Source organism: Strix aluco, chromosome 1 (genome assembly GCF_031877795.1).
Source record: "Strix aluco isolate bStrAlu1 chromosome 1, bStrAlu1.hap1, whole genome shotgun sequence".
NCBI lineage: Eukaryota > Metazoa > Chordata > Aves > Strigiformes > Strigidae > Strix > Strix aluco.
In genome coordinates this window covers 143,447,128-143,470,973 of record NC_133931.1, presented here as the reverse complement: position 1 = coordinate 143,470,973, position 23,846 = coordinate 143,447,128, and the positions used below count along the sequence as shown (strand labels likewise).

General features: G+C 36.9%; 1 protein-coding gene across 7 annotated transcripts in view; it reads left to right on the top strand.

Moving 5' to 3' along the window:
• The window catches only part of TBC1D5 (TBC1 domain family member 5), a 328,963-nt gene that overhangs the window by 17,546 nt on the left and 287,571 nt on the right, over positions 1 to 23,846 (top strand). For 6 of the 7 annotated variants that reach the window (XM_074838552.1, XM_074838516.1, XM_074838543.1 and 3 more), the window contains one exon: positions 9,868 to 9,929. The exons of the other annotated variant lie outside the window; for it this stretch is intronic. The gene's annotated coding sequence lies outside the window, so the exon portion shown is untranslated. The remainder of the gene's footprint in view (positions 1 to 9,867; positions 9,930 to 23,846) is intronic. 7 annotated transcript variants of the gene reach the window in all.

Genomic DNA, 23,846 nt, shown 5'->3' with positions numbered 1-23,846 from the left:
AGTTTTGGGCCCCTCATTACAAAAAGGACATTGAATTACTCGAGCGTGTCCAAAGAAGGGCAACAAATCTGGTGCAGGGTCTGGAGCACATGTCGTACGAGGAGCGGCTGAGGGAACTGGGGTTGTTTAGTCTGGAGAAGAGGCGGCTGAGGGGAGACCTCATTGCCCTCTACAACTACCTGAAAGGAGGTTGCAGAGAGCTGGGGATGAGTCTCTTTAACCAAGTAATAAGTGATAGGACAAGAGGTAATGGCCTCAAATTGCGCCAGGGAAGGTTTAGACTGGATATTAGGAAGCATTTCTTTACAGAACGGGTAGTCAGGCATTGGAATGGGCTGCCCAGGGAGGTGGTGGAGTCCCCATCTCTGGAGGTGTTTAAGAGTCGGGTTGACTTAACGCTGAGGGATATGGTGTAGTTGGGAACGGTCAATGTTAGGTTAATGGTTGGACTGGATGATCTTCAAGGGCTTTTCCAACCTAGACAATTCTGTGAAAGTCCTTTTTGCACCAGGGAATTATTTTGTACCTGTTACCCCCTAGACCGCTGCTGGAAATTTTGGGTATGACATGCTTACAGTCTCCTGTCTAATATAAAGTTTCCTGTTGTATAAATTAGAAGTTCACTGAGGCTACAAATGGAATTCAGGTGACCTACATAATGGGTGGATATTGTAATCAACAGAGAAAAGAGTAAATCTCAGTGTATCCCTGACAATGCACATTTTTATACAAAGTGAAATGGAGATAAAAGTGAGAGCATAAATGGCTGCTCTCAAGTAGAGGAGGGATTGACTTTGTGTCAATCCTCAAACTACACGCGCCTTAGTACAAGGAGGTTACTACCTATTTTTAGTCGGGTAATGGCAAGGTTCTTTTTGACTGTGAGCTGCCTGTGTAGATTGAATAACAGGTATCATGATCATCGCCAAACAATGATCAAACTGGAGACGAACAAAAACTGAGGATCACATACTTCATTTTCCTTTCCACTGGTAATTGTAACTATAGGAAGCGTCATACATAGTTCATTAAACAATTGCATTAATAATTCTAAACACAGTAAAGGGAATAATGCATCTATATTTATGTTTTTAATTGAATTAGCTTTAAAAAGCATTGGTACAGATATGTTTAGTTAATCATCAATTACCATAGATAGTGAAGGTTCTATATGGAAAATAACAAGGGTCCTGATTTAGAGGTGGCACAACAAAAGAGGTTTTATTTAGTTGGAAAAAGTTATTTTGTTGTTTCCAGCTCACATTGGAGCCCAAAACACCTAATCTGTAATGCATAAAGAAGAAAAAATAGCCACTATTTGTCCCCCATGTAGAAATTCAGTACACAGTTGCTAATCTGAAGCATTTTATCCAATTTAAATCTAACATGTGGAATCCTTTTCTTCTATTATAAGAACTTAAGTTCTGTCCTGATTCCATTAATGAATTACTAAACCTGATCAAACTTTTTCATGTAACAGAAAAGAGGTGAGTGCAGTACCATCATATCATGTAAAACATTAATTTGCTTTAATAAGAGATCTACTTTTAGTTAAAGAAATGTAAACAGTGAATGTGTACAAAATATATCAACTGAGTCTTTGCCTAAAATAACAAAAAGTGAATTTTTGCATATTCAAACTTAATTCAAAGATATAATTTAATGCAGGCATAATGGTCTTGTTAAGTCAGTAGTTAATGTTCTCATAATAACATTAATTCTGTCTTCCTTCAGGTACTTTATATAGCATAGTAACTGCTATGTAACTTACTACCTATAGGATTCACATTAATGATCATTATCTTGAAAATCTTCTGAAATCTTCACAATTGTCTTTTCCAGTGTCCTTTGTGTTTAGAAGAAAAGAGAGAAAAAACAAGTGATGGCAAGGAACTTTGGTTTTCCTACTTACCATTGGTTTAGGTAACTTGTCTTTTGAGAAATAGTATCACAGACTTAAATGTTGCCATTTAGGTTTCTGTTAGTTGAATCTTTCTTCCCCTTTACTGTTTTATAGTATGCTGGCAAAATTACAGCATTTTCAATGATTAATCCATTTTTTTTCATATAAGACTAGTATTCATCAGCTTTCTAATTTGTCTGAGTAACTTACAGGACATAACAATATGTGACAGGTGCTTTTGTCTTTTGCAGACCAGGTCTTTCTATCCTTTTACATTTAAAGGTGAAGCTCTGATTTTTACTTCACTAATAACGTAATATCCTATAAATCTAATGATCTGTTCGGGGATTTGAATTAAAAAAGTGCTCCTGGTCTCACTCTAGTGGATAAACCAACTTCTTTTGTACAGTGGTTGCTAACAGAGGTGGCTATTTTATTGATGAATATGGAAAAAAGTGTATAGTCCAGTGCTTTGTTCCATTCTTCTAATTTATGACACCAGTAATAATGGATGATGAATGAGATATCCAAAACATTAATAAATTATCTTAAGAGGTGTACTAAATCAAAGAGGAGGAGACTAAGAAATAATCTCGTATAATGCCTCCAAGAAAAGTAAGCTAATTCCAGAGTCATTTATTCAGCGATATGCAAAAACCCAGAGAAATTTGTTGAAATTAAACTGCTATAGTTAGTATGATGTTAATATAACTCAGCATTCCAAGTGTGCTATTCTAGACATTTGGATCGCCAGCTTCAGGTGGCAAGAGATGTAAAACGTACAGACTAAAATCATTCTTAAATATTTAAGTTAAAACGTTGAGTTTAAGCATGTTTAAAATAAAACCCAGCAATTTTATCCTATGTTGATGATGCTTACATCCTCTTCCCTAAATTCATCTATCCACTAACAGTGTTGAAATTTGCAGCAGTTTTCTGCTGTGGTTTGCATTCACTAACTTGATGATTCTGTGTGAAATATTCACTCATTCCAAGAGAAACTCTGTGGCCTTTTGGTTTTTTTTAGCAGTGAAGTTTCTGTGTTTTGTCCATTTGGATGCCATAAGCAATAGTTCTCCCAGTGACGCTGGCTATCTCAGAAGGAGTCTTCATGTCAGAAGAGGCATTTGGCTGCTTATGCAGTATTAGTGTGCCACTTTGCTGTAGACAGGGAGCATCAAAGTAGTGGGCCAGTTTTATGCAAGCGAACTATTGCCATTCTTACTAATTTGTTTCTTAGTAAGTCCAGTGAAACTTAGCCACCATTACAATGGTGACTTTTTGGATATTCAGACTTAATTCAAAGATGTAACTTAATGCAGACATAATGATCTTGTTAAGTCATTAATTTAGTGAGATTTAGGGAGTGCAAATGTTACCGATGTTGGTAGAAATAAAACATCCTGAAGGTGATATAAGGTTTTCCATTTCACAAACTAATGCTTTGAGGTTCTATTAATGTGTGTTTTATCACTTTTAGATGACCTATGTGTGGGCTTAGATAATTTTGTCATCAAAACAAGAAATATGTCTTTTGTCCTCCTCTTGTTCTCCTTTTTTGGTATTTTCTTTCCATGCCTTACACCTTTGCTGGAGTTTATATGACTGTATGGAACTGATCCAGCTGATAATACATTTTTCCTTTGTTGAGGTTATACAATGAGTTACAAAAGAGTTAAGTGTTTTTGGTATGGAGTTAACATCATAAAGGCTATACTTTCTACATCAAGGACAATGGAAAACCCTTATCCTTGATGATTTCTAATCAAATTGGATCACCTTTGGATACAGATAGTTAAACATACCTACCTAGTTGTATTAAACTTATTATCCATTTCTTGTTTCTTTCTTATGTGTAAAATAGAGCAAAAGAATGTCTTACTGTGCAACAGGGCCAGTATAGTAAATGGTTTTCTATATTTCATGGATGTCAGCTTCATTTTTGTGACTCAGATTATGCAGTGACAGTTGGATACTAAGCCACTTGTATCAAGCTTCTGGATTTTTTTCCCCAGTTCCTCCTGTCGTGATCCCCTTAAGAGCTTCAGTGATCCAAACTGGCCATAGTGGTCTGGATGGTGGCATGCTATCACTGCACTCATAATGCTTGTCTTACAGCTGGACATTTTCTAGATATGCTACTTTCTCAGTTCCCAGAATGCATTTTAATGAACTTCTTTCTACTCATAACCTTAATTTAACTTTTAATTGTGGAATTTATTGTAGTTGCAATGCTTTACATAAAAGCTGTCATCAGAAGATGTCACCAGTTGCTTTCTACTTTTTGTTTCCTTTGGGTTTTTAATAAATATACTGAGTATTGTTAGTCATATGCTACTCCTAATCATTGATTTTGATGATGAGCAGTTAACATACTTTTTTAAAATAGTGAGTTGTAAACAGTACTTTCTTTTTTTGTTTCCACCTTAATCTAAGTTCAGGCATCTTGTGAAAATGTTGGTATTAATGCAAACTTAAGTGAATGTGCTGTATTTCTGAGTCAGAGTAGGACTGCTTTGGCTCAGTCAGCTCATACTTATGCAGATAAATTTTACTTGTTTTTCACCATAGCTTACGTGACCAGGTCTGTAATTTGTAACACTGTCAAGTTTAAAGAGAAGTGGAGGATATCAAGCATTTTTAGAAACTAGGATTTAAATCTATTTTCTAAGTTTATTAGATCTTTACACATAAAGTATATACGTAGATCTTCTTCTCAGTGTATTTGTCTTACCTATTATTTCCCATTATTTTCTTCTTGTCATTTCTATTGGAGTTTCACATATAACTTTTAAGATCTTTACTTTACCCTTCCATTTATCTTAAGGTCTGCCTTGGCTACAAAAGTATAAACCTTATAGTCTTCAAGGTGATTAACTCATAGCACTGCATCATACAAAAGAAACCACAGTCTTTCTGTGTTGATATCTGTGATTTTAAAACTGGGTTGGTGATTTCTGTAGACCCCCGACTTTCTCATTATGTTCAGGATGAATTCAAGATCTGTTGAAGACCAAGAAGGTGTTTCCCAGTAAGGGAAAGATTGAAGAGAATTTATTTGCGTTATCAGTATTTGCCATGATGCCAGACTTCAGTTTAAGGAAAATAACTATTAAGAAATCAGCAGAATCCTATCATATATTCAATACCTTTCTCATTATGTTCAGTGTGAAATCAAGACCTTTTAAAAATCAGAAAAGTCCATTAAACAGTGTTTTAGAGGTTAAGGTGCTTGTTCGTGATTGTGGTAACATTACTTTAAGTTCCTTCTGTCTGTGATACAGTATGGGAACTTGAATCAGCATTATATATCTGAGATGAGTGCTGTAATGTCTCTGTGCTGCTTTTTGTTCTGGAGAATGTATCTCAAAATCTCATAATGGATAAATTTCACTTGAAATTAATTGGAGCAGGCAGCCAAAAAGAGAATAGTAGCAGAACTTCGAGTATACGACGCTCACCTCGTTAAAAGATATGTAGACTCAGGAACTCATTCAGTTACTTATAGAAAGTAGAAAAATTCTGTATTTTGAAGAAATTTAAGTATTTGTATTGGTGTTAAAATACAGAGAAAGAGATTTGGCAGCTCTTGCTTTACCAAAATTGGAGCATAAGCCTTTCGTCCAACAACAACAATGGCCTAAATTGGGAGAGCCCTTCTATGGAATAAGACATAATCTGAACTTTCTGAGAGTAAGATGCAATATCCACTCTTTTTTATGTGAATATCTTTAAGAACAACCACCATGTAAGATGATGACTGCACACTGTATAACTTACAAAGTAGTCAGTCCTTCGTGTGCAAATCTGTTCAATTTGTAATTTTGTGTTTGATACTTCAATAAATAGGGCATCTGAAATAAAAAATGTAATTGCAAAGAGTAAATTTTCAGCCATGTAAAAAAAAGTAATTGATTCAGTAATACGTTTTGTGATGGCAACAGAGGAATGCTTTGACCTTAAGTATATTACTTGAAAGCACGGTTGTACTCATTCATGTATATGACATCTGAGGGCTTATTAGAATCGAGAAGTGCATGACTAAGGTTCTTTGAAAAAGAGAAAAAAACTTTAACAAAATAAGAGTATGAAATAGCTGTAAATTCATTTTTTGCCCAGTCCATTTATTTAAGCGTTAATTATGTTTCAATATTTCTAATTAATAGACAATGCAGTGTTTAAATAGGGTAGTAATTGTGTTTTTTGAACACAATAGAAGAGGGTCTTTAATTGGAAAATCAAATTTTGCTACCAAAATAAAGATCCCATAGTTTGGAGTACTTTCAGGTTAACATATCATGGAGCAGTCCACAGTGAATACTGCAGATCAATACAATGAAGGGTTAATTGTGAAAACGGATATAACTTTTATTTTCTTATAAATCAAGAGGTTGGTAAAATGTACGCTTACTGTTGATCATTAGAATACAAAACTATCTGTTAAAATCAATTAACATGCATATCTGATGACTGATTGTATAAATATGAAAGTCAAATAATTGTAATCGTTAACCATGGCTTCAGGTCATATGAGTTGTCAGCTCAAAAAAAACTAGAGGAGTAAGAGGTTGATTTGCATATATTTAATGTGGCATGCTGTTCATGTGGGAATTTGAGATAAACCTTTGCTAGTAATCTGCTTGTTTTTATCTAAAGATCGACTAGGAAACATGGGTCATAACAGTCAAGTGAGCTATGTGTTGTATTGATAGCAGTTGATTCAGTAGTTTGGGATTTAACATTTTACTATAAGTTTTAATATTTTAAAATTTTTTTTTTTTACTAAGAGACAATTGGAAGAAGCTGGTTTAAAAGTTATTCAAGAAATACTTGAATTTCTTGAATACCAGGAACATACTCAAAATTATCCTATAACTGGTTTTAAGACGGGGCTACTTTTACAGTTTTTAGTTAGACTTAACAATATGTATAACAAGCACTTCTTTGCTTTTTATGATAAAAATTAATCAGAGATATATTAAAATTTTTAATAAAGTACTGTACTGAGTCACAAAAATATCTCTCTATGTGAGGTGAGTTTAATTTAATTGATCAATTATAATAAATAGAAGGAGGGAGGTGTGGCAGAGGAATGAGGCTTCTGTCCTGGAAAGGATTTACATATTATTTAAGTTCCTGAATATAATAATCCATTAATAATAATTATGGGTAAAACATGGATTAAAATTATAAATAATAAAAATGGATATAAAATATGGATAAAAGTTATGGATATAAATGGATAATAATCCATTGCAGTTTTGGCGTTTTTTTAATTGATAATGCAAAATATTCTATGTAACTCATAACAATTCAAAAAATCCTTGTAATTTGTCAGAATATAGTGGTCAGCAACTTACATTACCTATAATTTGGTTAAGCATGTCTGTCCAGCCTCTTTTCCCCTGTGTTTACTCCTGAACATTAAAACAAAAAAAAGAAAAATTCCTGTCCTAAATTTTGAAATTGTATGGTAATCTCTAAAATTTCCTCTGGTTCCTATGTTCATGAGTTTCCAAAGGGGAGAAGCAGCAGTATGTGGTTTCTTTTGATCTGATTTGTACCTGCAAACTAAGAAAATTTCTGATGGTGGCAGTATCAAAAGGTAGAGAATAGAAGATCTTGCTTGGTGCTTTTTACTGTGAGCCTTATTTGTAATTTTGCCATTGTAAATATTTGAAATTTTTTCTTGGGTATGTGGTACAATCCAGTTCATTGCATTATCACCCAAATTAACTTGAGTACCAGCAAGGTGGCCTCCTTATTGTGGCACTCAGACTGGGCAGAGTACAGAACACGCACAGTTACTCAATTTCTGGTATTCTTGTTCCGTGAAGTGCACCTGAAGGACACTGCCTTTTGCTTTAGCCTTCTGTTGACCAATCTTTTGCATGATCTGTTGACTAAAGGCACCTATACTATGTTTGGGGATTGGGGCGGGAAAGGACCAGCTGACAAAACAGAGGAATGGAGTCACATTCAGTTTCTGCCCTTTACTAGGATGGAATTTGCGTTTGATTGCAAGAGACAGAAAGGTCTCAGTAGAAAGTTCTCAGACAGAAAGTATCTCAGGTCACTGGCTGTTTTGTGTCCTTTCTTTAAATGATTTACATGTCTATTTGAGCATGGAATTATGACCCTCTTAACTTAGACAGAAGTAGTTGTGTGAGAAGGTCAGTTCTGTAACTATAGATGAGAAGCCCAAATTAAACAGGAAAGTAATTAAAAACTAAGTAAATTTTAAAAGGAAGAAAAAATGTGTTTTTAAGACACTGTTGACTGTAACTACAGTTTTAGCTGTACTCATTGGTGAAAAATCACTTTGCTACTAGAGGCTGCCAAGCTGCAGGTGAATGAAGATGCACTATGACTAAGTGGTACAGAGAAGGTCTGATTCCAGAACCTCAGGATCATTCCTGAGCCATTGTATGTCCCAGTAATCCTCAAAATCTTCTAATGTGTGAAGGCATATACTGCTTTTACAAGGTTCCATTACTTTAAAAAAAAGGGATTTGGGATATGTATGATTTGTTTAGGGGGTGGATGGGATTTGCAGATGTTGTGTGAGAATTAATTTTCATTCTCAGACAGAAATCTGGGCACTGAAAGAGAATACCTTAGCAAAAAACCCAGTCTCATTTGTCCCACTTCAGAAACATGTATTGTGAGAAAAAGGGCTTCAGATTCCTTAAAATATTCAAGTTTTTTGTACTCTTGTGTTTTGGGGCTTGCAGTGTTATTAGCTCAAAGGGGGGAGGTATGCTTTTTCATGATGACTATATTTAGCCAGGAGGAATAGTCCTTTTTAAAGCAAACTGAAATGAGTGTATGAGAGCGTGAAATTATCAGCAGTGCCGGTGCACATTTACATTACTTCTACATACTCTTTTGAATGACCACACAACAGAACAAGTACTTCGTTTCCACTGTGTTGATTTTTCTTGACAAAACATGGCAGTCCATCCAAAGGAGGGTGTTTAGCCAAGATAAATATAAAATTTATGATTAAGCAAAGTGTTTCCTTATTATAATCCCTAAAGAGAATTTGAGACTTGTTAAATATAATGTGCCCAGGTAGTTTTAAGAATAAATTACACTTTATGCTTTTAAATGCTGAAATACAGCAACACCACCAACCATTTGAGATCTTACCTGCAGAAACAACACTGCATACTGATTTCCTTTGAACCAAGTAGCAAAAACCCATGCATATATACAGTATATAACCTCAATTTTCATGTCTTCATTCAGTTTTACAGTCCTGTACAAAGATCAAGAATCTGTTTCAGTAGCATAATTTATAAAACCATGTCTCACTCTTTCCTGTAATGTGTGTTATGGAAGAAAGCAAATAAACCGTTTTGACAGAATGGATAAAAATTGATAACGTGATTACATTTCTGGCACATTTCTTTAGCTGCTATATTTACAGAATACCACTTTGAAGAAAACTATGGCGATTGTCAGTGTTATTTATTAAAATAAATGGAGAATGAAAATTGATTCAGGAGATGAGTGGATTTTGACCTTTGTGGTACCAATGTTGGCTTTGGAATGCAATGTTCTCATTAAATTGTGAATGTACTTAGATAGTGGATATTAAGTGATCTCACTGTATTCTTTCAAGGACTATGAACTTCCAAAATCAAGGATAACATTAGATGTCAGCCAAGTATTTTGTCCTTCTCGTGGTTTGTCTTTACATCTGAATTAGTGCCAGTTTGCACAGATTGTGTGTCAGCTTAAATACAAGAAACAGGCCTCAGTCTGCTTGAACTCGTTCCACCAAAGACTTCTAAAAACTTTCGGTAGTCTGCAGACTGTAATGGTTGTTTCACATTAAGTTGCTTTGTAGAATTACAAAACAGCTTTTCTTGTGCTTTCAAATAAAATGTTGTCATCCGCTAATGAATGAGATACCATCTGTAATAATTAAGGTTATTCTACTTGTTTTCCCCCTGCAGCAGAACTTCTGAAGGTTTGCAGAAGACAGTAAGAGAACCACCAGGAAGGCTATTGCAGTATTGTAAGTACTGCACCCAGAAAAAAAAAAAGTAGTGAATTAAGAATGATGTAAAGAGATTTTCATTTTTGGGGGGGAAAAATGAGCTACATAAAGGGATTACGTGTAAAATACAGAGCAGGATGTATTGTAGCAATCATGTTAATAATTTACAAGGGAAAAACTGCACTCTTGTAAAATCTGAAATTGTATCCTTGTGCAGCGTAATCAGGAATTTACCAATAGCAGTGAAAAATATTTCTTTATTCACCAAAGATTGATCTAGTTTATATACATTTGTTTATTTAAAACTATCAGAATTTGGAAAATCATTGTAGTTTTGTAGGTTTGTCATTTGTTTTAGTGACTTATTGTTTAGGTTATTTTGCAGAATTATTTATTTGCTGATTTATTTATGTATTTCATTATTTATTTATTTGATTATTTAGTAAATTATTTATCTGATGAATTATTAATACATCTTCATGACATGCTTTAAATTATTTATAACTTAATTTTGAGTTTATTGCTTTTCGACGCTGCATTGTTACTGACTAGTTTTGATTTTTTTTTCTTGGTTCTTGAAAATTAAAGTACTAGCTCTAAGGCAAAAGTATATTCTTTGCAGAATCCATAGATGGTTTTCAGTGAAGTAATTTACCATGTAGATACTAATTTTGTTTAGCTTTATATTGCTTAATATCACTTTTCTACTTATTTAGCTTTTGCTTCTGTTATTTCATAGATGTGTCAAGATGAAATGAGTGACCTTTAAGGAACAAAGATAAATGTTTACTTTAAAACATGTAGAAACAAAGTAGTTCTATTTCCCCCTTAATAAGTACCCTTCAATTATTCTTTAACTTGAGATATTTTTGTCCCAATAAAATGGATGTTTTTTAAATGAGACTCTTGATATTTGAACTAATACATTTAACTTTTAATAAGAAAATAATATATTCACATTAATAACTCATATGGAGAGTTCCTTTTTAGCAGCAAGGTTTTAAATATATGGGGAGGAATGGTTGTATCTCTAGACATATGCAGAAGAAGCAAATACGTGTGGAGGGGGGAAGTTGGGTAGTAGGTGGGGTTTTTTTCCCCCCCGGTGTTTTTTGCATGCATAGGAATTTATAAACTCCGAAAATTTAACATGTCTGTGCTGTATGTAAACTACTCTGTGATCACAAAGAATCATTCCTAGTGCACAACATATTGTTGTGAAGCCTGTTTTTGTGTTGCTTTCTTTTGCCAATTAAAAAGGCCTGAAATCTCATCTTTTACTCCAAAGAGACTTGAGTGAATGTACAAAAGCAGTGTAAGGCGCCAATTTTAGGCTCCAGTTCTAGGCTTCGTGTATGAGCACCAGCTCTGTGGAGTGCCTGGGATCAGAATATGACTCGGAGTCAATTCTGACTGATGAGTTTTTCAGGACCAATTGAGCCTCTTGCCTGAAGTTGCCTATTTCACCTCATTTCCCAATGAGTAACTTGTTGGGCAGTCGGAAGCCACCTTGCAGGAGAGCGCTGTGACCGACAGCCCTGTTTCAGAGCTGTAATGAATAGGGCAAAGCAGCAGTTCCTCTGCAAAAGTGCCGTGTGCACAACGTGGCCTTTATTCTATGTTTAGTGCTTGAAATGAATTACTATATACTTTAAAGTTTTAACACAGCATGGAAAGGCTGCATTGTACATTTCAAGTTTCAGTGCTGTTGAAATACAGTAGAAATGGCCTCTGTAGACAGGTTTCACTATAGAACTTAAATTATGCATGTGTATATCCAAATTCCTTATTTTGAAATATTGAATGTATGAATATTTAATTTGTATCTTGCTTTAGTATCTTCATATGCTTGCCTTAAAGGAAGCTGTTTCCTTTGATTTATATACACGGATAAAAATGTGTGTACAGTATGTATCAATGGTTTTTCTCTCTACGGTGTTAGATGAACAGCTTCAGATAATGATAGCTACTGATTTTTATTCTTCAGCTTGCTACTATTGTATAAAACTTAAATTTGTCATATTTGTTCTATTAATCTTACTTGAATTTCAAATTAATTTGCTTTTCAGAAATATTTTCTTAATTACATACATTAAGAAAAGTCAAGTATGTTGCAGATCTCAACCATGCAGTATTTTTGGTCTGTGCACAGTAACAAAGCTCTGAATATTATTATTTGGGGCAGAGTTCCAATCTGAAATTTACATTTCTCCTTATTTGAATGTTTTCACTGAAGCTGAGAACTCCAAGGGAGTTCCTCAACATATACTAGTTTATGCGACATGCTCTATGGAATTTAGTAGTCACTCTTATTTCCTTGGCTAAATGAGGTCTTATTGATGAATAAGACCTATTATAAGCAGTTACAAAGGTAAGTGCTGTCAGTGCATTCTGCCACCAGTTTCTCGAGTATGAAACACTTCCTGAAAGACGTGCTACTACTGTTATAGGGTAATATAACGCAGCTTATGTGTTGGCACCGAAAGTAGCTACTTCATAATGATGACAAGTGAAAGTACAGCCAAAGGTCATATTAAACAAGAGATTTCTTTCACACCTCATCCATTTTCTGGATGTGGTATGAAAATAGCTTTGTTCCCTACACTTCAATATTTTTAAAAAGAAGTTATCTTGAAGGAATTTTTTATGCCTTGTATATTATTTTGTTCACGTTTTAAGAGCTGGACTGTGAAATTCTAGCATGCTAACTTCGGTGCTACAAAAGTGTTTGAAATTAGCTTAAATTTTGAGTGCAATTAAGCAACATAAGTAGTATTTCATCTCACTATACTTTTTTGGTTTGCGAATTTGCTTAAAGGCATAACTTTAAGTTCTAGAAAAAGAACTATTAATGTGCAAAGTGGTATTTATATTGATGTTGCATGACTATGGTTTTATTCTTTTTTGTATCTTTTAAGAAGAAAGATATGGATTTTTTTCTGAAAATTGCAGTCTGTTGTTTAGAAGTAGGAAAAAAGCGAACCTATCCATGTTGACAGACTGTTTCTTAGCTCTGTTTTAAAGAGATCTTGCCAGTAGTGTGAAAGGATAATTTACGCTGTATGCGTCCCCCATCTTACACTGAAACGGTCAACCAACGGGATGCTAAAATAAGGTGTCATTTTAAAAACTTGAATAGTCATGTATAAGATAATGAAAATGAAGCTGGCTTGTTTCACAGAGGGTGCTGAACAGTTAGGAGGTGCCGGTTGGGAAGCCTAAATCTGGTGTATTATTGGTAGGTGTATTTCTGTTCTAATCTAACTCCATAGAAATCGCAGAAGCCATATTAAGCTCTTCTTCAATTTATTCCATGCAGATAAAAGAATTTACATCTCATGAGTCATATATTTCCTGTTGTATCTTTAATACAGCCATTTTTAGTATTTTTCTTGCCTCTCTCCTCTATTGGTATGCTTAGAGAGTCTGTGTGCAGGAGCTTGTTATTTCACCCGTGAGGCAAGGAGGAGTTCAAATCAATAGCAGTGTGTTGTTGACACTAAATGATGTTTCTTCTTGCCACAATAAGACTTGATTTTGTCATCCTAATGACGCTAGCTTGCTTCACAGAATAGGGATCAGCACTCTCTCAAATCAAACTTTACAAGTATTAAAAAAAGTCCTTTGAAGGAAGTACTAGAGAAATACTCCAGTATTTGTAACCAAACACATACATTGGCTTTGTAAAATGAGTGTTTAAGTTCTGTTTCACTTTGTAGGGAAACTGCTTTGCAATGCCTTTTGGAAGTCTGTGTTAAATGATGTAGGATTTCTCAGAGCTGACAGTGATGAAAGCATGATGTTTTAAAAAGAAATTATGAAAAACATTATTTAAAATATAAGTTCACATAAAATATGGATCGTATTAAGACCTCAGTTAAAAAAACCAACAAAACAAAAAATCTCAAGCTAGTAGAAATTCTGTATGTTTCACAGAAAAATCTTTGGAACGCTACCTAGAAAGAGGATGTCTGCAAGGGGAAAAAGGTACAGCCAGCAAGATGTTACCACGCTAGGTCTTGGATTGCACTCTATAGCATGGTCAAAAAGGAGTAAGCAGTTGTTCTTGACTTGAACTAAGGATCCCATTGGAAGACAGGAGCTGTACAAAGATGTGAATTTGAGAGGAAATAGTGTAATCGTGGGAAGCAATAGTATGATGATAGGAACTTATGGACATAATGTTGGTAGCAACAGTGGGTTATTGAGAAGTACAGGATCTTTTGTGTTGGACACCTGAAAGCAATAGCAGACTTGAATCACCCTATTATATTATTATGTCCTGGTTTGAGTGAGTGACAGGGGTTTTTTGGTAGCAGGGGATGGGGCTACAACGGTGGCCCCCTGTGAGAAGCTTCTCGAAGCTTCCCCAGCTCCAAGTCAGACCCGCCTTTGCACCAAGGCCTGGCCAGTTAGCTGCGCCTCTGCAATAACGTATTTAAGAAGGAGAACCTGGGAAGGCTTGTGAGGAGGACATATGTGCAAACACCGAGGCCAGCGGAAGGAAGGAGGAGAAGAGGGGAGGTGTGCCAGAGCAGGGGCTCCCCTGTACCCCGTGGTGATACGGCAGAGCCACCCCCCTGCCACCCATGGGGGTCCACAGTGGAACAGATACTAATTTGCAGCCTATGTGGGGCCCCACACCGGGACAGGTGCCTGCGCCCGAAGGAGGCCAGGACCCCATGGGAAGAAGCCCCCGCTGTTGTAGTTCGGCGCTGGGAGGACTGCAACACGTGGGGGTGACCCACACACCCGTGGGAGTGACCCATGTTGGAGCTGATTTGTGGAGGACTGTCTCCTGTGAGAGGGGGACCATGCTGGAACAGGGGAAGAATAACAGAAGTTTTGCCCCACCCCAAGGTGGAAGAAGCAGCAGGACTGACTGCACCCCCCATTCCTTGCTCCCTGTGCCACTGGCGGGGAGGTGGTAGAGATACCAGGGCAGAGATGAGTCCGGGAAGAAGGGAAGGATGGGGGAAGATGTTTTCAAGATGTGGTAATGCTTCTCACGGTCCTACTCTGTCTGTTAAGTGTTGTTGTTGTTGTTGTTAGTGTCTGTATTAAATTTATGTTTTTTTCTTCCCACAATGAGCCTGTCTTTTGCCTGTGCCTTAAAGGATGAGATCATCCCTCTCTATCCTTATCTCAGTTTCCTGGATCTTTTGCTTTCTTTCTTCTCAACGCTAGGGGGTAAAAGGGGGAGTGAGCGGCATCTTTGCTTATTTTCCCATTCTCAGCGCTGGGGGGGAAGGGGGGAGCGAGTGGCTGCATGGTGCTCAGTTGTCCTCTGAGCCCAAACCATGACATATTAAAGCATCCTCTTCCTTACAACGTATTTGTACATTTCTATACATATCTTTCACTGTATGAAAGATGTTACTTTTTTATCTGAAAGAACATCAGAAGATATTATGGCTGCATGGTTAAACATTCTCATGGTTAGTTGTGAATTTTAACTTTAATGTTGAACCCCAAACAGCCTGTTCTAGGAAAGCCTTTTAACAGTAAGCAGCTTTATTAGCAGCTGCACACATGTAGCTTTTCTATTTGCACTCTTTTCATTGTTTCATATTTTTTTGCAAAGCATGGCTTCTCAGATGTTCGTAGTGTAAACTGCAATCTAATATTTTTTTGGTTTTACAATATCTCCCCTTCTCTTTTCTTCTATATGATTTTCTTGAAGTCACTTGACTTGTGACTTGACTGTCTGCATATCATGATGATGTTTCCTGGAGAGGAAATGCCTCCTATTTTTCAGGGAGTGAAAAAAGTCCTTGTGAAAATTACAGTAACTAGTTATACTTCAGTAATGGTATGAATATTATATAAACTTTAAGCAATATTTTGTGGGGTTTTTAATGCACATTAACTGCAGGAAATGAGTAGCACCTGAAAGAAGATGACCAGCAACTTCAGAAATGTAGCTCATTGCTCATCTACCTCAAATCCCGAACATTTTCGATGATTCTCCTTCTCGCTGAAATGTAGACTTGACCTAACTCAAAATATATCAGGAGCACTTCGCCAGTTTATTTATAACAGCAATACACATCTACCTCAGATGCAATTTACTAGCAAAGTGGTGGTCAGAATAGCTTAGTCGTGTTCATGCATACTTCTTTATTCTGTCTCCAATGCTGAGACAAGCTAAAAAACAGTTTTGCTAGTGTAACTTCCCCTTATTTGCATGAAGTTAGCACACTTGTAGAATATCAGCAGCACACTCTTATCCTGCCACATGTAGGTATAATATCTTACTGTATACATTAAGATGCCTACCAGAAAGAGCCTCTAACATCTTGTCAGCAGTACAGTCAAGATGCAAGAAGTTCAGTGAAGAAGGCTGTGCCTAGTGTGGTGACTTGTCTCTACTGAAATATCTTTTTCCTTTTAGCTGAGATTCTGATATTGTAAACATTTGAGCGTAACTTACGACAAGCTGATAGTGGCACTGAAGTTGATGAATATATTCTCTTATAGCAGTATATTTAGTAAACACTATTTTTAGACTATTTTCTTTATCCCAGGCTCTTGCATTTGACATATGGTTATAGCTGGATTTAATGTTCCTTACTCTGTTATGAGGATCAGCAAACATAAAAAACCGTCCCTTATAGCGAAAACAGGAAAAATATCAAATGCGAAGAGTTTTGTTATTCTACCTTTTTTGGTTGTTTATATTGTTTCGTGTGTGTGTGTGTGTGTGTAACTGCCATGTTTCAGTTGACCATAGGCATCTGGGATTCCCATTTTATCATATTTGTGTTAATTCTCACATTTGATAAAAAAGTTCGGAGGTTTTAGATTAATACTGCAAAACTTAACTTTTGTACAATAAACTTTAACATGAAATTCTTACAATTTGTGGATTCAGGTAAATAAGAAGCAAATCCCTTGGAATTATAATACCTATTGATATAGTTGGTATGTATGAAGAATCTAGAGAATTGATGTATAAGCTTTTCTTTTAAATTTCTCCTAATTTGCAGCCAACAAATGAAATTGTTGCAATTATTTGACTAGATAAATTCACTTTTTTCAGTTTCTGTACAGAACTGGTTTTGTTTCTGTACTATGCAACTCTTTGCCATAGTATGTCTAAGCTATCTCTTTGCTTAACATTTTCATTCTCATTTATAAAGAGTTCTATTTGCCTTGCTATGCCTACTTGTTCTCAATAAGTACCTGCGCTACCTGGAAGTGAATGTAAAGATAACTTGAGAGTGAGAAGCATATTCTGGTAACAACCTGAAAAAATTATCTTTTGTTTCTCTTTAATCACCTATAATCTATAGTACTACTCTTAAGACTCTTTCTTAGAGAGAAACTTTATTGTATACACGTGCATGCAATACATTCTTAGAACAATTAGTAAAACTACAGGCACATCTGAAGGCATATTCTGCATTTTCAGTAAAACATATTTTGAATAAGTAGCTGATCTATTGAGTGGAGTTGTCCATTGATTCTAAAGATATTTTTTTCTGTGCTCAGACAAATCAAGATGGTAATCATTTATAATTTCTTGCCTTCATGAAAAGGAGTGATGAATAATATGATTGGAAGGAATGCATGAGTCATGAAATGGAGAGCTGGGCAATCATGGAAAAATTCACTTTAAAAACTCTGTTCTGCTTACCAGGAGCCGTAATGTGAGTTCATTTTTCTGTAATATAATCCAGAAATTATGATGGTAGAGGTTTTAATAAAACCCTTGGATGGGTGAAAAACAACCCTCTAAGTCAATTCAAACATTGGTTGGTGGGTTATAAAAAGGAGTTCTTTAACTCTCAGCTAAAAGTGATTGTGGATACAATGATCAGAGGACACTCTTTCTTCTGACCTCCATATGAATGTGAAAATGAAATGTCTTAAAATATACTACAGTTAATATGGAGTGAATGTAGACCCTACAGTGTTGAAAGTATCTGTACTACTATAAAACAGCTTTGAAAGGCTGTTAAAATATTGATAAGTTGGTAAAGCACTTCAGAAACTCTTATTTCTGTTTCACGTGTAGATCTGTAGCCAGTCAAGATTTGTACTCTCTTGGGTGTACAACAACACATAAAAGAGAATAAAACTAAGTATTGTTACTAAATAAATGGCTTAATTTGTCATAGCTCCACCCACAAAAAAATCCATCTGGTTTTCAGCTTTTCTCCCATACTAAAATCATAAAGCATGTATTAAAAAATTGCTCGCTAGAATCAAGCACCAGGTCTGTGTCCCAGGCAAGACTCACATAACCAGCTGTTGTTCTCCCTGCAGTGACCTGGGCTAGGCAGCCTAGCATCTGCCTCTGTTTTCTTTTTGGTGACCCAAGCCAGATTTCTTCAAAGCCTATTGCTGATATTTTTCCTGCAGTGACTCATGCTAATTTCTTTTACGTGCTACAGCTGGTTTTGAAAGATCTCTTCCCTTTTTCTTTTCTAATTTACTCTTTCTGTAAATTTAAAGAGGTGATTTTTAAAATTACTGGGTAATGTTGACCATAGGACTGTTCTGGTTGTCTTGCTTTAAGGCATATGTCAGCACTATGCTGGGCAAATTAGATTTACTTTCCAAAGGAAAGTTCAATTACGCCTGTGTTTCTTATGGACAAAGAATCCTGACCTTGAACTGAGTTAATTACATTCATTTAACTTGTGAGAATCAAGGTGAAGCTGTTGGTTGTGGCTTGGGACAGGGCAGAGTTCAGAAACATTCAGAAACAAAAAGGAAGATATTTTGCTCTGTGAACTAACAGCATGAAAAAATTACGTGACAAAATGCTCTAAATGAGAATAAAAGGCTATTAATTATATAAACCTATTAATTATAAGATTAAGCTGACCCCAGGAAGGTAATATTGCTAATAGTTAAATGCAAAACAGTAAAATGTAAATTTGCCATTTTGGTGGAGATACAGCTCAGTTTTCACAATCATTGCCAATGGAAATTATGGAAAATCTTTTAGAAAGGCTAGTTTTTTCTTTTAAAGTAAAAACAAAAGTCTGGTTTATCTTTTTTTCTGTAAGACATCAAATATTGAAGTAAGGCAGAAGTTCTTGGTTCTTGGAATGTTTTATATTGACTATATTATAGGAGAGGTTGTGCACCTTGCTTTCAGTTTGCAGTCTTAAAAATTCCTTTGGCAACTCCAAAACAGTTTATGTGGACAAGTGATTTTAAAAAAAAGTAAAAATACTCTGGCTACTACTGAGTGACTAGAATTTGCCTTAGCTCAAAATGCAAATGATATGCATAATGTGAACATTTTACCCTTTCTAGATCAACATGAAGTGCTTTTTCAGTCATCTTTGTTCTGAGACAAGTCTAATTATTGTTTGAGTAAATACTGCTCTAGAGTATAAATTGAAGCATAGTAGGGATGATTGATTGGGATAATCACTTCAGAAACTGGAGAAGGTTAGCCTTGCTAAGCCCCTTTCCCCAGCCATGTGTTCTCACCACTTTTATGCAGGCTGCTGCTTGTGCATCTATGCATTCTTCTGCTATGTTAGTTTTAATCTTTATTAGTTTTCTGATCTGACTACATTAGTGCTAGGTCAAGGAGTGAGAAAAAGGCAGTTGAAGGGGATAGGAGACAGTCATGAAGCAATACTCTGAGCTAGTGCTAGTGTTGAAAAGATAGTGCTGCCATGTATATAAACCGCACAGGGTAATAATTGCTTACTGTCTCTGAAGTTTATCTTGCTGTATTTTGCAACAGCAGGAGTGCAAATTATAACGTGTTTGGTTGCTTCTAACTCTGATTTACTCATTTCTACTTTTGTTGATCTTCTTCAGAAAGTACAACATAATTTTAAAAACTCTTAGACACCAGAAAAATTAACCCAGAAAAACCCCTGTATTGTCAGAAAAAAAATGAGCCATTTGGCTCAATATGATAGGGCTTTTCTTAAGTAAATTCCCTGTGATACATTGTTTCTTCAGTGTTCCAGAGCTGTCTAAGGTAAAAACTGATGTGTAATTTATAAGGCTTAGTTGACATCCTGTGTATAGAAATTCAAATTTTATCTTGTAATTTTTCTCATATACACTTCCATTAGTTCATCTGTCTTTTAAGCCTTTGGTTCTCAACATTTACCAAAATTTTTCCTTTCAAAGGATTTCTTTCCAGTTCTTGTACTCTTCTGGTACAAACATGAATGAATGTACAAGTCTTCCGTGTTCAAAACTTATGCTCTAGTTAAATTCAAGGTATGTGTCAATGTGTGTATATATATTTTGATTTTAAAGAAATATTTTTGTGTGGTTATTTCATGAAGATCACGCTATCAAGTGCAGTGTTTTGTTCACATGGTGCTTTCAGAGTCTTAAAAACCCAACAGAAGAATAATGCATGTGACAAAATATTTGAAGAAATAAGGTTAATATGGTGATTTGGGAAGACCTGCATTAACAAGCTATTTAAGGTCCTATTGCTGACTTCTATATAATTAACACTAGTGATGCATAAATATCTGTTGAATACAAACAACTTGAGGAAAAATGTTTACTGTTTCCCATAAGTCAAATTACAGAATCACAGAATAATTGATTTCAGAAGGCACCTCTGGAGATCATCTAGTCCAACCCCTCAGCTCAAAGCAGGGTCAGCTAGAGCAGGTTCCTCAGGACATTGTCTGGTTGGGTTTTGAATATCTGCAAAAGTGGAGACTCCACCGCTTCTTTGGACAACCTGTTCCAGTCTTTGATTATCCTAATGGTAAAAGAAGATTTTATTCTTTTTAAATGGGATTTCTTGTATTCATATCCATTAACTTTTGTCTGTTCACGGAATAGTACTAAGAAGAGTCAGCCTCCATCTTCTGTACTCCCATCAGAAATGTCTAAAAGTCCCCTGAGTCTTCTCAAGGCTAAACAGTTCCAGCTTTCTCAGCATCTGCACATATTTTATATGCTTCAAGCCCTTAATTATCTGTCAGGCCCTATGCTGGACACACTCTAACAAGTCTATGTCTCTCTCGTACTGGGAGACCAGAACTGCATACAGTACCCCAAAAGTGTATCACTAGTGCCTCCATCGACTTTCTGGAAATACCCTTCCTAATGGTCTTGGCCTTTTTTGCTGTGAGGACGTGTTGCTGGTTCATGTTCAGCTTTGTGTCCTCTAGGATACCTAGGTCCTTTTCTGCAAAGCTGCTTTCCAGATGCTTGGCTCTCGGCCTGTAGTATGGTGTGTGGGGTAATTCTTTTTGGGGATTCATGTGAGGATCAGCCTGTAGTTCCAAGGACCCTCCTGCTTGCTCTCCTTGAAGAGAGGAGTGGCATTTGGTTTGCTCAAGTCCCTAGGACCCTGCTGTGATCTCCATGTCCTTTCAAAGGTTACTGTGAGTGGCCTTGATTACTGTGATTAGCCATCTCCCCCAGCACTTGTTAGTAGATCCTTTCAGGGCCCATGGACTTGTGTACATCCAGTTTGTTTAAATATTCCCAAACTTGATCCTGCTGCACCTGGATCAGTCTACAGTGCCCTGGACTTTCACACTAGTTTCATGGACCTGGGATTGCTGAAGGCTTCTCTCACCAGTAAAGACTGAAGCAAAGAAAACATTGAGGATCTTCATAGAATGGTTTGGGTTGGAAGGGACCTTAAAGATCATCTAGTTTCAATCCCCCTGTCATGGGCAGGGACACCTTCCACTAGACCAACTCAAAGCCCCGTCCAACCTGGCCTTGAACACTTCCAGGGAGGGGGCATCTACAGCTTCTCTGGGCAACCTGTTCCAATGTCTCACCACCCTCACAGTAAATAATTTCTTCTTTATATCTAATCTAAATCTACCCTCTTTCAGGGTCCCTTGTCCTATCTCTACAGTCTCACGAGAGCAGAGCAGGGGGGGAGAATACTCTCCCTCAACCTGCTGGCCACACTTCTCTTGATGCAGCCCAGGATACGGGTGGCTTTCTGGGCTGTGAGCACACATTGCTGGCTCATAGTCAGTTTTCCATCCACTAATACTCCCAAGTCCTTCTCCACAGGGCTGCTCTCAATCCCCTCATAGTCCAGCCTGTATTTGTGTGTGGGATTGCCCCAACCCATGTGCAGAGTCTTGCACTTGGCCTTGTTGAACTTCATGAGGTTTGCACAGTCCCACCTCTCCAGCCTCTCCAGATCTCTCTGGATGGCACATCCCTTCCCTCCAGTGTGTTGACCGCACCACACAGCTTGGTGTTGTCGGCAAACTTGCTGAGGGTGCCCTCAATCCCACTGTCCGTGTCACCAACAAAGATGTTAAACAGCGCTGGTCCCAATACTGACCCCTGAGGAACACCACTCCTCACTGCTCTCCACTTGGACATTGAGCTGTTGACCACAACTCTTTGAGTGCGACCATCCAGACAATTCCTTATCCACTGGGTGGTCCATCTGTCAGATTGATGTCTCTCCAATTTAGAGACAAGGATGTTGTGTGGGACAGCGTCAGATGCTTTGCACTAGTTGGTTGCTCTTTCCTTATCCACTAATGCTGCAACCCCGTTGTAGAAGGCCACCAAATTTATCAGGCACGATTTGCCCTTAGTGAAGCCGTGTGGGCTGTCACCCATCATTTCCTTATTTTCCATGTGCCCTAGCAGAGTTTCCAGGAGGATCCACTCCATGATCTTGCTGGGCACAGAGGTGAGACTTACTGGCCTGTAGTTCTCTGGGTCTTCTTTTTTTCCCTTTTTAAAAATGGGGGTTATGTTTCCCCTTTTCCACTCACAGGAACTTCACTAGACTGCCATGACTTCTCAAATATGATGGATAGTGGCTTGGCCACTTCATCCACCAGTTCCCTCAGGACCTGCGGATGCATCTCATCAGGTCCCATGGACTTCTGCACCTTCAGGTTCCTTAGATGGTCTCGAACCTGATCTTCTCCTACAGTGGGCAGTTCTTCATTCTCCCAGTCCCCACCTTTGCATTTTGCTACTTGGGCTGTGTCACTGGAACCCTTGCCGGTGAAGACTGAAGCAAAAAAGTCATTGAGTACCTCAGCTTTCTCCATATCCCGGGTAACCAAGTCCCTCGTTTCCTTCTGGAGAGGGCCCCCATTTTCCCTAGTCTTCCTTTTATCACTGACTTACCTATAGAAGCCTTTCTTGTTGCCTTTGATGTCCCTGGCCAGATTTAATTCTATGGGAGCTTTGGCCTGCCTGACGTGATTCCTCACTGCTTGGACAGTCTCTGTATTCCTCCCAGGCTTTCTGTTCTTGCTTCCACCCTCTGTAGGCTTCCTTTTTGTGTTTGAGCTTGTCCAGGAGCTCCTTGTTCATCCATGCAGGCCTCCTGGTGGTTTTTATCTGGTGTTTTTACCTTTATTGTCTGATATTAGGAATTGATCATTGGCCTGATTAGGTAGAAGGGATTTGGAGTAGAGACTTATTTTTACCCAGATATTGTATATGAAGCAAATGATTAGTGAATATTTTGCTAAAAAGCTTAAAAAATTGCAACTAAATACTTTTCATTTCCTCATGCGTTATTAACAATGCTTCTGTGAAAACATGACCATCCTCATCATTTCTTTTTGACAATGAGTTCCACAAAAATTTCTGCTAACAGATGATTAAATATACGGAAAGAAGACTAGAGGAGGAAGTGGTCACATGGAAGAATTGCCAAAAGTCCTGTGATGCAAGGCTTCATTTTTGTCACTGATTGTTTTCTGATAATCAGTCTTTTTCATTCTTTCACCATCAATTATATTTTTTAAATATATTGTTGTTAGAACTACAACTGAAGTGATTTTTTTTTTTTTGGTCATTTTTAGAGTAGGACAGTTAGAGCATGCTAGACCTTATGTTTGATGATATCTGAACTTTGGAAGTTGCAATGTTCTAGCTTTCTTACACTGTTCTCAAGTAGATAGTGTGCCCATAATCTTAATAATTTAAGAAAAGCAAAGACACGGCTGAAGTGCATTCCATTCATTCAGTACA